Source organism: Protopterus annectens, chromosome 2.part1 (assembly GCF_019279795.1).
Source record: "Protopterus annectens isolate FY-2018-M chromosome 2.part1, PAN1.0, whole genome shotgun sequence".
NCBI lineage: Eukaryota > Metazoa > Chordata > Ceratodontiformes > Protopteridae > Protopterus > Protopterus annectens.
The window spans coordinates 1,763,957,269-1,763,974,360 of record NC_056729.1 but is presented as its reverse complement, the minus strand read 5'-3'; positions in this window follow the sequence as shown (position 1 = coordinate 1,763,974,360).

Genomic DNA, 17,092 nt, shown 5'->3' with positions numbered 1-17,092 from the left:
CCAGAGATTGAAAAGAAACAGCATCATTATTACCAGTTATCTTTAAACATATAACCAGAGCTTGGAGAAGAAACAGCATCATTATTACCAGTTAGCTTTTATCATATTACCAGAGGTTGGATAACATAGAGCATCATTATATCCAGTTATCTTTCAACATATTACCAGAGGTTGGAAAGAAACATCATCATTATTACATTGTATCTTTCAACATATTACCAGAGTTTGGATAAGAAACTGCATCATTATTACGAGTTATCTTCAACATATTACCAGAGCTTGGATAAGAAATAGTATAATTATTACCAGTTATCTTTCAACATATCACCTAAGGTTGGATAAGAAACAGAATCATTATTACCAGTTATCTTTCAACATATTACCAGAGCTTGGATAAGAACAGCATCATTATTTCCAGTTATCTTTCAACATACTACCAGAGCCTGGATAAGAAGCAGGATCATTATTACCAGTTATCTTTGAACATATTACCAGAGATTGGATAAGAAACAACATTATTATTACCAGTTATCTTTGAACATATTACCAGAGCTTGGATAAGAAACAGCATTATTATTACCATTTATCTTTCAACATATTACCAGAGATTCATAAGAAACAGCATAATTTATTACCAGTTATCTATCAACATATTACCAGAGCTTGGATAAGAAACAGCATCATTATTTCATTGTATCTTTCAACATATTACCAAAGCTTGTATAAGAAACAGCATCATTATTACCAGTTATATTTCAACATATTGCCAGAGATTGGATAAGAAACTGCATTATTATTACTAGTTATCTTTCAGCATATTACCAGAGCTTGGATAAGAAACAGCATCATTATTACCAGTTATATTTCAACATACTACCAGAGCTTGGATAAGAAACTGCATCATTAATACCAGTTATCTTTCAACATATTACCAGAGATTGATAAGAAACAGCATCATTATTACCAGTTATCTTTCATCATATTACCAGAGGTTGGATAAGAAACAGCATCATTATTACATTGTATCTTTCAGCAAATTACCAGAGGTTGGATAAGAAACAGCATCATTATTACATTGTATCTTTCAACATATTACCAGAGCTTGGATGAGAAACAGCATCATTATTACCAGTTGTATTTCAACATATTACCAGAGTTTGGATTAGAAACAGCATCATTATTACCAGTTATCTTTCAACATATTACCAGAGCTTTGAAAAGAAACAGCATCATTATTACCAGTTATCTTTCTCAATATTTCTACAGGTTGGATAAGAAACAGCATCATTAATACCAGTTATCTTTCATCATATTACCAGAGCTTGGATAAGAAACAGCATCATTATCACCAGTTGTATTTCAACATATTACCAGAGTTTGGATTAGAAACAGCATCATTATTACCAGTTATCTTTCAACATATTACCAGAGCTTGGAAAAGAAACAGCATCATTATTACCAGTTATCTTTCTCAATATTTCTACAGGTTGGATAAGAAACAGCATCATTAATACCAGTTATCTTTCAACATATTACCAGAGTTTGTATAAGAAATAGCATCATTATTACCAGTTATCTTTGAACATATTACCAGAGCTTGTAAAAGAAACAGCATCATTATTACCAGTTATATTTCAACATATTACCAGAGGTTGTATTAGAAACAGTGTCATTATTACCAGTTATCTTTCACAATATTTCTATAGGTTGGATAAGAAACAGCATCATTATTACCAGTTATCTTTCAACATATTACCATAGTTTGGATAAGAAACAGCATCATTATTACCAGTTGTCTTTGAACTTATTACCAGAGGTTGTATAAGAAACAGCATCATTATTTCCAGTTATCTTTCTCAATGTTTCTATAGGTTGGATAAGAAACAGCATCATTAATACCAGTTATCTTTCAACATATTACCAGAGTTTGGATAAGAAACAGCATCATTATTACTTGTAATCTTTGAACATATTACCAGAGGTTGCATAAGAAACTGCATCATTATTACCAGTTATCTTTCAACATATTACCAGAGCTTGGATAAGAAACAGCAACATTATTACCAGTTATCTTTCAACATATTACCAGAGCTTGGATAAGAAACTGCATCATTATTACCAGTTATCTTTCAACATATTACCAGAGCTTGGATAAGAAACAACATCATTTACAGAAACGACAAATTACCAGAGGTTGGATAAGAAACAGCATCATTATTACATTGTATCTTTCAACATATTACCAGAGCTTGGATGAGAAACAGCATCATTATTACCAGTTGTATTTCAACATATTACCAGAGTTTGGATTAGAAACAGCATCATTATTACCAGTTATCTTTCAACATATTACCAGAGCTTTGAAAAGAAACAGCATCATTATTACCAGTTATCTTTCTCAATATTTCTACAGGATGGATAAGAAACAGCATCATTAATACCAGTTATCTTTCATCATATTACCAGAGCTTGGATAAGAAACAGCATCATTATCACCAGTTGTATTTCAACATATTACCAGAGTTTGGATTAGAAACAGCATCATTATTACCAGTTATCTTTCAACATATTACCAGAGCTTGGAAAAGAAACAGCATCATTATTACCAGTTAACTTTCTCAATATTTCTACAGGTTGGATAAGAAACAGCATCATTAATACCAGTTATCTTTCAACATATTACCAGAGTTTGTATAAGAAATAGCATCATTATTACCAGTTATCTTTGAACATATTACCAGAGCTTGTAAAAGAAACAGCATCATTATTACCAGTTATATTTCAACATATTACCAGAGGTTGTATTAGAAACAGTGTCATTATTACCAGTTATCTTTCACAATATTTCTATAGGTTGGATAAGAAACAGCATCATTATTACCAGTTATCTTTCAACATATTACCATAGTTTGGATAAGAAACAGCATCATTATTACCAGTTGTCCTTGAACATATTACCAGAGGTTGTATAAGAAACAGCATCATTATTTCCAGTTATCTTTCTCAATGTTTCTATAGGTTGGATAAGAAACAGCATCATTAATACCAGTTATCTTTCAACATATTACCATAGTTTGGATAAGAAACAGCATCATTATTACTAGTAATCTTTGAACATATTACCAGAGGTTGCATAAGAAACTGCATCATTATTACCAGTTATCTTTCAACATATTACCAGAGCTTGGATAAGAAACAGCAACATTATTACTAGTTATCTTTCAACATATTACCAGAGCTTGGATAAGAAACTGCATCATTATTACCAGTTATCTTTCAACATATTACCAGAGCTTGGATAAGAAACGACATCATTATTACTAGTTATCTTTCAGCATTATACCAGAACTTGGATAAAAACAGGATCATTATTACTAGTTATCCTTCTACCAGAGGTTGGATAAGAAACAAGATCATTATGACCAGTTATCTTTCAACATATTACCAGAGCTTGGATAAGGAACAGCATCATTATTACCAGATAGCTTTCAACATATTACCAGAGGTTAGATTAGAAATAGCATCATTATTACCAATTATCTTTCAATTTATTACTAGAGCTTGTATAAGAAACAGCATCATTATGACCAGTTATCTTTCAACATATTACCAGAGCTTCGATAAGAAACAGCATCATTATTACGAGATGTCTTTCAACATATTACCAGAGCTTGGATAAGAAACAGCATCATTATTACCAGTTATCTTTCAACATTATCCCAGAGATTGGATAAGAAACAGTATCAGTATTACCAGTTATCTTTCAACATATTACCAGAGGGTGGATAAGAAACTGCATCAGTATTACCAGCTATCTTTAAATATATTAAGAGAGGGTGGATAAGAAACAGCATCATTATTACCAGTTATCTTTCAACATATTACCAGAGCTTGGATAAGAAATAGCATCATTATTACCAGTTATCTTTCATCATATTACCAGAGATTGATAAGAAACAGCATCATTATTACCAGTTATCTTTCATCATATTACAAGAGGTTGGATAAGAAACAGCATCATTATTACCGGTTATCTTTCAACATATTACCAAAGATCGGTTAAGAAACAGCATCATTATTACCAATTATCTTTCAACATATTACCTGATGTTGGATAAGAAATGGCATCATTATTACCAGTTATCTTTGAATATATTACCAGAGGGTGGATAAGAAACAGCATCAGTATTACCAGTTATCTTTCAACATATTACCAGAGCTTGGATAAGAAACAGCATCATTATTACCAGTTATCTTTCAACATATTACCAGAGATTGATAAGAAACAGCATCATTATTACCAGTTATCTTTCATCATATTACAAGAGGTTGGATAAGAAACAGCATCATTATTACCAATTATCTTTCAACATATTACCAGATTTTGGATAAGAAACGGCATCATTATTACCAGTTACCTTTGAATATATTACCAGAGGGTGGATAAGAAACCGCATCAGTATTACCAGTTATCTTTCAACATATTACCAGAGCTTGGAGAAGAAACAGCATCATTATATCCAGTTATCTTTCAACATATTACCAGAGGTTGGATAAGAAATAGCATCATTATTACCAGTTATCTTTCAACATATTACCAGAGATTGAAAAGAAACAGCATCATTATTACCAGTTATCTTTAAACATATAACCAGAGCTTGGAGAAGAAACAGCATCATTATTACCAGTTAGCTTTTATCATATTACCAGAGGTTGGATAACATAGAGCATCATTATATCCACTTATCTTTCAACATATTACCAGAGGTTGGAAAGAAACATCATCATTATTACATTGTATCTTTCAACATATTACCAGAGTTTGGATAAGAAACTGCATCATTATTACGAGTTATCTTCAACATATTACCAGAGCTTGGATAAGAAATAGTATAATTATTACCAGTTATCTTTCAACATATCACCTAAGGTTGGATAAGAAACAGAATCATTATTACCAGTTATCTTTCAACATATTACCAGAGCTTGGATAAGAACAGCATCATTATTTCCAGTTATCTTTCAACATACTACCAGAGCCTGGATAAGAAACAGGATCATTATTACCAGTTATCTTTGAACATATTACCAGAGATTGGATAAGAAACAACATTATTATTACCAGTTATCTTTGAACATATTACCAGAGCTTGGATAAGAAACAGCATTATTATTACCATTTATCTTTCAACATATTACCAGAGATTCATAAGAAACAGCATCATTTATTACCAGTTATCTTTCAATATATTACCAGAGCTTGGATAAGAAACAGCATCATTATTTCATTGTATCTTTCAACATATTACCAAAGCTTGTATAAGAAACAGCATCATTATTACCAGTTATATTTCAACATATTGCCAGAGATTGGATAAGAAACTGCATTATTATTACCAGTTATCTTTCAGCATATTACCAGAGCTTGGATAAGAAACAGCATCATTATTACCAGTTATCTTTCAACATACTACCAGAGCTTGGATAAGAAACTGCATCATTAATACAAGTTATCTTTCATCATATTACCAGAGATTGATAAGAAACAGCATCATTATTACCAGTTATCTTTCATCATATTACCAGAGGTTGGATAAGAAACAGCATCATTATTACATTGTATCTTTCAGCAAATTACCAGAGGTTGGATAAGAAACAGCATCATTATTACATTGTATCTTTCAACATATTACCAGAGCTTGGATGAGAAACAGCATCATTATTACCAGTTGTATTTCAACATGTTACCAGAGTTTGGATTAGAAACAGCATCATTATTACCAGTTATCTTTCAACATATTACCAGAGCTTGGAAAAGAAACAGCATCATTATTACCAGTTATCTTTCTCAATATTTCTACAGGTTGGATAAGAAACAGCATCATTAATACCAGTTATCTTTCATCATATTACCAGAGCTTGGATAAGAAACAGCATCATTATTACCAGTTGTATTTCAACATATTACCAGAGTTTAGATTATAAACAGCATCATTATTACCAGTTATCTTTCAACATATTACCAGAGCTTGGAAAAGAAACAGCATCATTATTACCAGTTATCTTTCTCAATATTTCTACAGGTTGGATAAGAAACAGCATCATTAATACCAGTTATCTTCCAACATATTACCAGAGTTTGTATAAGAAATAGCATCATTATTACCAGTTATCTTTGAACATATTACCAGAGCTTGTAAAAGAAACAGCATCATTATTACCAGTTATATTTCAACATATTACCAGAGGTTGTATTAGAAACAGTGTCATTATTACCAGTTATCTTTCACAATATTTCTATAGGTTGGATAAGAAACAGCATCATTATTACCAGTTATCTTTCAACATATTACCAGAGTTTGGATAAGAAACAGCATCATTATTACCAGTTGTCTTTGAACATATTAACAGAGGTTGTATAAGAAACAGCATCATTATTTCCAGTTATCTTTCTCAATGTTTCAATAGGTTGGATAAGAAACAGCATCATTAATACCAGTTATCTTTCAACATATTACCAGAGTTTGGATAAGAAACAGCATCATTATTACAAGTAATCTTTGAACATATTACTAGAGGTTGCATAAGAAACTGCATCATTATTACCAGTTATCTTTCAACATATTACCAGAGCTTGGATAAGAAACAGCAACATTATTACCAGTTATCTTTCAACATATTACCAGAGCTTGGATAAGAAACTGCATCATTATTACCAGTTATCTTTCAACATATTACCAGAGCTTGGATAAGAAACGACATCATTATTACTAGTTATCTTTCAGCATTATACCAGAACTTGGATAAAAGCACGATCATTATTACTAGTTATCCTTCTACCAGAGGTTGGATAAGAAACAACATCATTATGACCAGTTATCTTTCAACATATTACCAGAGCTTGGATAAGAAACAGCATCATTATTACCAGATATCTTTCAACATATTACCATTGGTTAGATTAGAAATAGCATCATTATTACCAATTATCTTTCAATTTATTACTAGAGCTTGGATAAGAAATAGCATCATTATGACCAGTTATCTTTCAACATATTACCAGAGCTTCGATAAGAAACAGCATCATTATTACGAGATGTCTTTCAACATATTACCAGAGCTTGGATAAGAAACAGCATCATTATTACCAGTTACATTTCAACATATTAGCAGAGGTTAGATTTGAAACAGCATCGTTATTACCAGTTATCTTTCATAATATTTCTATAGGTTGGATAAGAAACAGCATCATTATTACCAGTTATATTTCAACATATTACCAGAGGTTGGATTGGAAACAGCATCATTATTACCAGTTATCTTTCACAATATTTTTATAGGTTGGATAAGAAACAGAATCACTATTACCAGTTATCTTTGAACATATTACCAAAGCTTGGATAAGTAACAGCATCATTATTACCAGTTATCTTTGAACATATTACCAGAGGTTGCATAAGAAATAGCATAATTATTACCAGTTATATTGCAACATATTACCAGAGCTTGGATAATAAACAGCATCATTTTAACCAGTTATCTTTCAACATATTACCAGAGCTTGGATGAGAAACAGCATCATTATTACCAGTTATCTTTCAACATATTACCAGAGCTTCGATAAGAAACAGCATCATTATTACGAGATGTCTTTCAACATATTACCAGAGCTTGGATAAGAAACAGCATCATTATTACCAGTTATCTTTCAACATTATCCCAGAGATTGGATAAGAAACAGTATCAGTATTACCAGTTATCTTTAAACATATTACCAGAGGGTGGATAAGAAACTGCATCAGTATTACCAGCTATCTTTAAATATATTAAGAGAGGTGGATAAGAAACAGCATCATTATTACCAGTTATCTTTCAACATATTACCAGAGCTTGGATAAGAAATAGCATCATTATTACCAGTTATCTTTCATCATATTACCAGAGATTGATAAGAAACAGCATCATTATTACCAGTTATCTTTCATCATATTACCAGAGGTTGGATAAGAAACAGCATCATTATTACCGGTTATCTTTCAACATATTACCAAAGATCGGATAAGAAACAGCATCATTATTACCAATTATCTTTCAACATATTACCAGATGTTGGATAAGAAATGGCATCATTATTACCAGTTATCTTTCAACATATTACCAGAGATTGATAAGAAACAGCATCATTATTACCAGTTATCTTTCATCATATTACAAGAGGTTGGATAAGAAACAGCATCATTATTACCAATTATCTTTCAACATATTACCAGATTTTGGATAAGAAACGGCATCATTATTACCAGTTACCTTTGAATATATTACCAGAGGGTGGATAAGAAACCGCATCAGTATTACCAGTTATCTTTCAACATATTATGAGGGCTTGGATAAGAAACAGCATCATTATTACCAGTTATCTTTCAACATATTACCAGAGATTGATAAGAAACAGCATCATTATTACCACTTATCTTTCATCATATTACCAGAGTTTGGATAAGAAACAGCATCATTAATATCAGTTATCTTTCATCATATTTACAGAGCTTGGATAAGAAACAGCATCATTATTACCAGTTATCTTTCATCATATTACCAGAGCTTGGATAAGAAACAGCATCATTATTACCAGTTATCTTTCAACATATTACCAGAGCTTCGATAAGAAACAGCATCATTATTACGAGATGTCTTTCAACATATTACCAGAGCTTGGATAAGAAACAGCATCATTATTACCAGTTATCTTTCAACATTATCCCAGAGATTGGATAAGAAACAGTATCAGTATTACCAGTTATCTTTAAACATATTACCAGAGGGTGGATAAGAAACTGCATCAGTATTACCAGCTATCTTTAAATATATTAAGAGAGGGTGGATAAGAAACAGCATCATTATTACCAGTTATCTTTCAACATATTACCAGAGCTTGGATAAGAAATAGCATCATTATTACCAGTTATCTTTCATCATATTACCAGAGATTGATAAGAAACAGCATCATTATTACCAGTTATCTTTCATCATATTACCAGAGGTTGGATAAGAAACAGCATCATTATTACCGGTTATCTTTCAACATATTACCAAAGATCGGATAAGAAACAGCATCATTATTACCAATTATCTTTCAACATATTACCAGATGTTGGATAAGAAATGGCATCATTATTACCAGTTATCTTTCAACATATTACCAGAGATTGATAAGAAACAGCATCATTATTACCAGTTATCTTTCATCATATTACAAGAGGTTGGATAAGAAACAGCATCATTATTACCAATTATCTTTCAACATATTACCAGATTTTGGATAAGAAATGGCATCATTATTACCAGTTACCTTTGAATATATTACCAGAGGGTGGATAAGAAACCGCATCAGTATTACCAGTTATCTTTCAACATATTATGAGGGCTTGGATAAGAAACAGCATCATTATTACCAGTTATCTTTCAACATATTACCAGAGATTGATAAGAAACAGCATCATTATTACCACTTATCTTTCATCATATTACCAGAGTTTGGATAAGAAACAGCATCATTAATATCAGTTATCTTTCATCATATTTACAGAGCTTGGATAAGAAACAGCATCATTATTACCAGTTATCTTTCATCATATTACCAGAGCTTGGATAAGAAACAGCATCATTATTACCAGTTATCTTTCAACATATTACCAGAGTTTGGATAAGAAACAGCATCATTATTACCAGCTATCTTTCATCATATTACCAGAGGTTGGAAAGAAACAGCATCATTATTACCAGTTATCTTTCAACATATTACCAGAGCTTGGAGAAGAAACAGCATCATTATATCCAGTTATCTTTCAACATATTACCAGAGGTTGGATAAGAAATAGCATCATTATTACCAGTTATCTTTCAACATATTACCAGAGATTGAAAAGAAACAGCATCATTATTACCAGTTATCTTTAAACATATAACCAGAGCTTGGAGAAGAAACAGCATCATTATTACCAGTTAGCTTTTATCATATTACCAGAGGTTGGATAACATAGAGCATCATTATATCCACTTATCTTTCAACATATTACCAGAGGTTGGAAAGAAACATCATCATTATTACATTGTATCTTTCAACATATTACCAGAGTTTGGATAAGAAACTGCATCATTATTACGAGTTATCTTCAACATATTACCAGAGCTTGGATAAGAAATAGTATAATTATTACCAGATATCTTTCAACATATCACCTAAGGTTGGATAAGAAACAGAATCATTATTACCAGTTATCTTTCAACATATTACCAGAGCTTGGATAAGAACAGCATCATTATTTCCAGTTATCTTTCAACATACTACCAGAGCCTGGATAAGAAACAGGATCATTATTACCAGTTATCTTTGAACATATTACCAGAGATTGGATAAGAAACAACATTATTATTACCAGTTATCTTTGAACATATTACCAGAGCTTGGATAAGAAACAGCATTATTATTACCATTTATCTTTCAACATATTACCAGAGATTCATAAGAAACAGCATCATTTATTACCAGTTATCTTTCAATATATTACCAGAGCTTGGATAAGAAACAGCATCATTATTTCATTGTATCTTTCAACATATTACCAAAGCTTGTATAAGAAACAGCATCATTATTACCAGTTATATTTCAACATATTGCCAGAGATTGGATAAGAAACTGCATTATTATTACCAGTTATCTTTCAGCATATTACCAGAGCTTGGATAAGAAACAGCATCATTATTACCAGTTATCTTTCAACATACTACCAGAGCTTGGATAAGAAACTGCATCATTAATACCAGTTATCTTTCATCATATTACGAGAGATTGATAAGAAACAGCATCATTATTACCAGTTATCTTTCATCATATTACCAGAGGTTGGATAAGAAACAGCATCATTATTACATTGTATCTTTCAACATATTACCAGAGCTTGGATGAGAAACAGCATCATTATTACCAGTTGTATTTCAACATATTACCAGAGTTTGGATTAGAAACAGCATCATTATTACCAGTTATCTTTCAACATATTACCAGAGCTTGGAAAAGAAACAGCATCATTACCAGTTATCTTTCTCAATATTTCTACAGGTTGGATAAGAAACAGCGTCATTAATACCAGTTATCTTTCATCATATTACCAGAGCTTGGATAAGAAACAGCATCATTATTACCAGTTGTATTTCAACATATTACCAGAGTTTGGATTAGAAACAGCATCATTATTACCAGTTATCTTTCAACATATTACCAGAGCTTGGAAAAGAAACAGCATCATTATTACCAGTTATCTTTCTCAATATTTCTACAGGTTGGATAAGAAACAGCATAATTAATACCAGTTATCTTTCAACATATTACCAGAGTTTGTATAAGAAATAGCATCATTATTACCAGTTATCTTTGAACATATTACCAGAGCTTGTAAAAGAAACAGCATCATTATTACCAGTTATATTTCAACATATTACCAGAGGTTGTATTAGAAACAGTGTCATTATTACCAGTTATCTTTCACAATATTTCTATAGGTTGGATAAGAAACAGCATCATTATGACCAGTTATCTTTCAACATATTACCAGAGTTTGGATAAGAAACAGCATCATTACTACCAGTTGTCTTTGAACATATTACCAGAGGTTGTATAAGAAACAGCATCATTATTTCCAGTTATCTTTCTCAATGTTTCTATAGGTTGGATAAGAAACAGCATCATTAATACCAGTTATCTTTCAGCATATTACCAGAGTTTGGATAAGAAACAGCATCATTATTACAAGTAATCTTTGAACATATTACTAGAGGTTGCATAAGAAACTGCATCATTATTACCAGTTATCTTTCAACATATTACCAGAGCTTGGATAAGAAACAGCAACATTATTACCAGTTATCTTTCAACATATTACCAGAGCTTGGATAAGAAACTGCATCATTATTACCAGTTATCATTCAACATATTACCAGAGCTTGGATAAGAAATGACATCATTATTACTAGTTATCTTTCAGCATTATACCAGAACTTGGATAAAAACACGATCATTATTACTAGTTATCCTTCTACCAGAGGTTGGATAAGAAACAACATCATTATGACCAGTTATCTTTCAACATATTACCAGAGCTTGGATAAGAAACAGCATCATTATTACCAGATATCTTTCAACATATTACCAGAGGTTAGATTAGAAATAGCATCATTATTACCAATTATCTTTCAATTTATTACTAGAGCTTGGATAAGAAATAGCATCATTATGACCAGTTATCTTTCAACATATTACCAGAGCTTCGATAAGAAACAGCATCATTATTACGAGATGTCTTTCAACATATTACCAGAGCTTGGATGAGAAACAGCATCATTATTACCAGTTACATTTCAACATATTAGCAGAGGTTAGATTTGAAACAGCATCGTTATTACCAGTTATCTTTCACAATATTTCTATAGGTTGGATAAGAAACAGCATCATTATTACCAGTTATATTTCAACATATTACCAGAGGTTGGATTGGAAACAGCATCATTATTACCAGTTATCTTTCACAATATTTTTATAGGTTGGATAAGAAACAGAATCACTATTACCAGTTATCATTTAACATATTACCAGAGGTTGGATAAGAAAGAGCATCATTATTACCAGTTATCTTTGAACATATTACCAAAGCTTGGATAAGTAACAGCATCATTATTACCAGTTATCTTTGAACATATTACCAGAGGTTGCATAAGAAATAGCATAATTATTACCAGTTATATTGCAACATATTACCAGAGCTTGGATAATAAACAGCATCATTTTAACCAGTTATCTTTCAACATATTACCAGAGCTTGGATAAGAAACAACATCATTATTACAAGTTATTTTTCAGCATTATACCAGAACTTGGATAAAAACAGGATTATTATTACTAGTTATCCTTCTACATACTACCATAGCTTGGATAAGAAACAGCATAATTATTACCAGTTGTCTTTCAAAATAATACCAGAGCTTGGATAAGAAACAGGACCATTTTTACCAATTATCTTTCAACATATTACTAGAGGTTGTATAAGAAACAATATCATTACCAGTTATATTTCAACATATTAGCAGAGCATGGACAAGAAACAGAATAATTATTACCAGTTATCTTTCAACATATTTCCTGAGGTTGGATAAGAAACAGCATCATTATTACCAGTTATCTTTCAACATATTATCAGAGGTTGGATAAGAAACGCCATCATAAATACCATTTATCTTTCAAAATAATACCAGAGCTTGGATAAGAAACAGGATCATTATTATCAATTATCTTTCAACATATTACCAGAGGTTGTATAAGAAACAACATCATTACCAGTTATATTTCACCATATTACCAGAGCTTCATAAGAAACAGCATCATTATTACCAGTTATCTTTTAACATGATATCAGAAGTTGGATAATAAACGGCATCATAAATACCAGTTATCTTTCAACATATTACCAGAGCTTGGATAAGAAACAGCTTCATTATTACCAATTATCTTTCAACATATTACCAGAGCTTGTATAAGAAACAGCATCATTATTACCAGTTATCTTTCAACATATTACCAGAGGTTGGATAAGAAACATCATCATTATTACCAGTTATCTTTCAACATATTACCAGAGATTGATAAGAAACAGCATCATTATTACCAGTTATCTTTCATCATATTACCAGAGCTTGGATTAGAAACATCATCATTATTACCAGTTATCTTTCAACATATTACCAAAGCTTGGATACGAAACAGCATCATTATTACCAGTTAACTTTCAATATATTACGAGAGATTGTTAAGAAACAACATCTTTATTACCAGTTATCTTTCAACATATTACCAGAGCTTGGATAAGAAACAGCATCATTATTACCAGTTATCTTTCAACATATTACCAGAGGTTGGAAAGAAACAGCATCATTATTACCAGTTATCTTTCAACATATTACCAGAGCTTGGAGAAGAAACAGCATCATTATATCCAGTTATCTTTTAACATATTACCAGAGGTTGGATAAGAAATAGCATCATTATTACCTGTTATCTTTCAACATATTACCAGAGATTGATAAGAAACAGCATCATTATTACCAGTTATCTTTAAACATATAACCAGAGCTTGGAGAAGAAACAGCATCATTATCACCAGTTAGCTTTTATCATATTACCAGAGGTTGGATAACATAGAGCATCATTATATCCAGTTATCTTTCAACATATTACCAGAGGTTGGAAAGAAATATCATCATTATTACATTGTATCTTTCAACATTTTACCAGAGTTTGGATAAGAAACTGCATCATTATTACCAGTTATCTTCAACATATTACCAGAGCTTGGATAAGAAATAGTATAATTATTACCAGTTATCTTTCAACATATCACCTAAGGTTGGATAAGAAACAGAATCATTATTAACAGTTATCTTTCAACATATTACCACAGCTTGGATAAGAACAGCATCATTATTTCCAGTTATCTTTCAACATACTTCCAGAGCCTGGATAAGAAACAGTATCATTATTACCAGTTATCTTTGAACATATTACCAGAGATTGGATAAGAAACAACATTATTATTACCAGTTATCTTTGAACATATTACCAGAGCTTGGATAAGAAACAGCATTATTATTACCATTTATCTTTCAACATATTACCAGAGATTCATAAGAAACAGCATCATTTATTACCAGTTATCTTTCAACATATTACCAGAGCTTGGATAAGAAACAGCATCATTATTACATTGTATCTTTCAACATATTACCAAAGCTTGTATAAGAAACAGCATCATTATTACCAGTTATATTTCAACATATTGCCAGAGATTGGATAAGAAACTGCATTATTATTACCAGTTATCTTTCAGCATATTACCAGAGCTTGGATAAGAAACTGCATCATTAATACCAGTTATCTTTCAACATATTACCAGAGATTGATAAGAAACAGCATTATTATTACCAGTTATCTTTCATCATATTACCAGAGCTTGGATAAGAAACAGCATCATTATTACATTGCATCTTTCAGCAAATTACCAGAGGTTGGATAAGAAACAGCATCATTATTACATTGTATCTTTCAACATATTACCAGAGCTTGGATGAGAAACAGCATCATTATTACCAGTTGTATTTCAACATATTACCAGAGTTTGGATTAGAAACAGCATCATTATTACCAGTTATCTTTCAACATATTACCAGAGCTTGGAAAAGAAACAGCATCATTATTACCATAGGTTCATAGGTTCATAGGTTCATACTAGGCTATCTGCCCAAGGGCATTTATAAGCCTAGCCCATAGTTATGTGGCTTTCGCCACCCCTTTAGTTTGAATAAAAACTATGCCTATCATTTTGCTGTGCCTCTGTCAAGCAGTGACGCTGAAGTAATCCCTGGGGTATATCTGCAATCTCCCATCCATTGGTCAAGATTCCTCTTGAACAAGACCAGAGAGGTGCTCTGCCTCACATGTACCGGGATTTTGTTCCACAGCATAGGGAGTCTCTGGGTGATGAATCTGTCCCTCCAGCACGTTCTATTTATAACCGTGTCAAGGTTTAAGTCTCCCGCCCTTGTGGTTCTGAGGGATCTAGATTTTTGAGGTGAAGCATATTCATCAAATCTGGGTTTGACATGGCCTTATATGTCAGGCACAGGTCACCTCTGAGCAAGCGGTATGAGACTGAATAGAGCTGGAGTTCTTTCAGTCGGGCAGCATAAGACATATTTTGAGACCCTTTATCCTTTTGGTGAGGAACTTTTGGGGCCTTTCAAGCTGCAGCAGGTGTCTGGTCAGATACATTCCGAACGGGCATTGTACTCAATCATAGGTCTAATAAGTGATGAGTACAGGGGACGATGACCTCCCTTGATCTAGATGTGAATCCTTCATGATCAGGTGGGTGATATAGAAGGTTTTCCTAACTACTTTAGCAACATGAGTGTCAAACGAAGGCTACTGTCAACCTGGGTCCCCAGATCTCTGATGACTTTTCTGTGCTCGGTGGATTGCCACCTATATGGTAGCTAGGGTTAGCCTTGTTTTTCCCAAACGGTATGACTATGCATTTTTTGTGGTTTAACTTCAGGCCATGGCTCTGGCACCAGTTATCCATTTCTGTTTGTCCCTTCTGGAGGATATCTGTGTCAGATGTGTTTTCACTATGGCGCCCAGTTTGCAGTCATCTGCAAACTTTGTCAGCCATAACCCTCCTGTGTTTGCTTGTACTTCAGAAAAGTAGATGCCGAACAAGAGTGGACCCAGGACTGAGCCCTGTGGGACACCACTTGTGACAGGCTTTGAGTCTGACATGGCTCCAGCAACTCTGACCCTGTGGGTTCTGTCACTTAGCCAGTTTGCAACCCATCTTGTGATGTATGGGTTTACATTCAAGCTGATGAGTTTTTCGATGATACCTGAGTGGGGTATTGTGTCAAGGCCTTTGCCAGGTCGAGGTAGGCTGTATGGACTGCCTTTCCTCATCAATGGCCTTGGTGACTGTCTCGAAAAAGTCAACCAAGTTTAAGAGGCAGGATCTGCCTTTGACAAAGCCAAACTGAGTTGGATCCAAAGTCTGCAAGTTCCCTATGTCTTTATTTATGAGTTCCATTATGATCCTCTCCATGGCTTTGCAGATAAGGTTTGTCAAGCTAATGGGGCGGTAATTTCCAGGGTCTGTGGAGGCACCGCCCTTATGAAGTGGGACCACAGTCGCCGCGTGCGCCACTCTTGGGTACATATCCTGTGGTGAGGCTAAGATTAAACAGCTGTCCTAACTGTGGGTTTAATTCCTCATTGAGTTCATGAAGCACACAGCCGGGGACACCATCCGGTCCCATGGATGCTGTGTTTTTTGCCTTAGTGAGGGCAGTTCTCACCTGGGCGTTGGAGATGTTTGGGGGGCTACAATCCTCTGGAATAGATATCTCTCCTTTTGGGGGAGGGGGAAGTTTGCACTGAACCTGTCAGCCAGTATGTTGGCAATGTGTGTAGGTTCAGTAATTTTCACATCATTTTGAA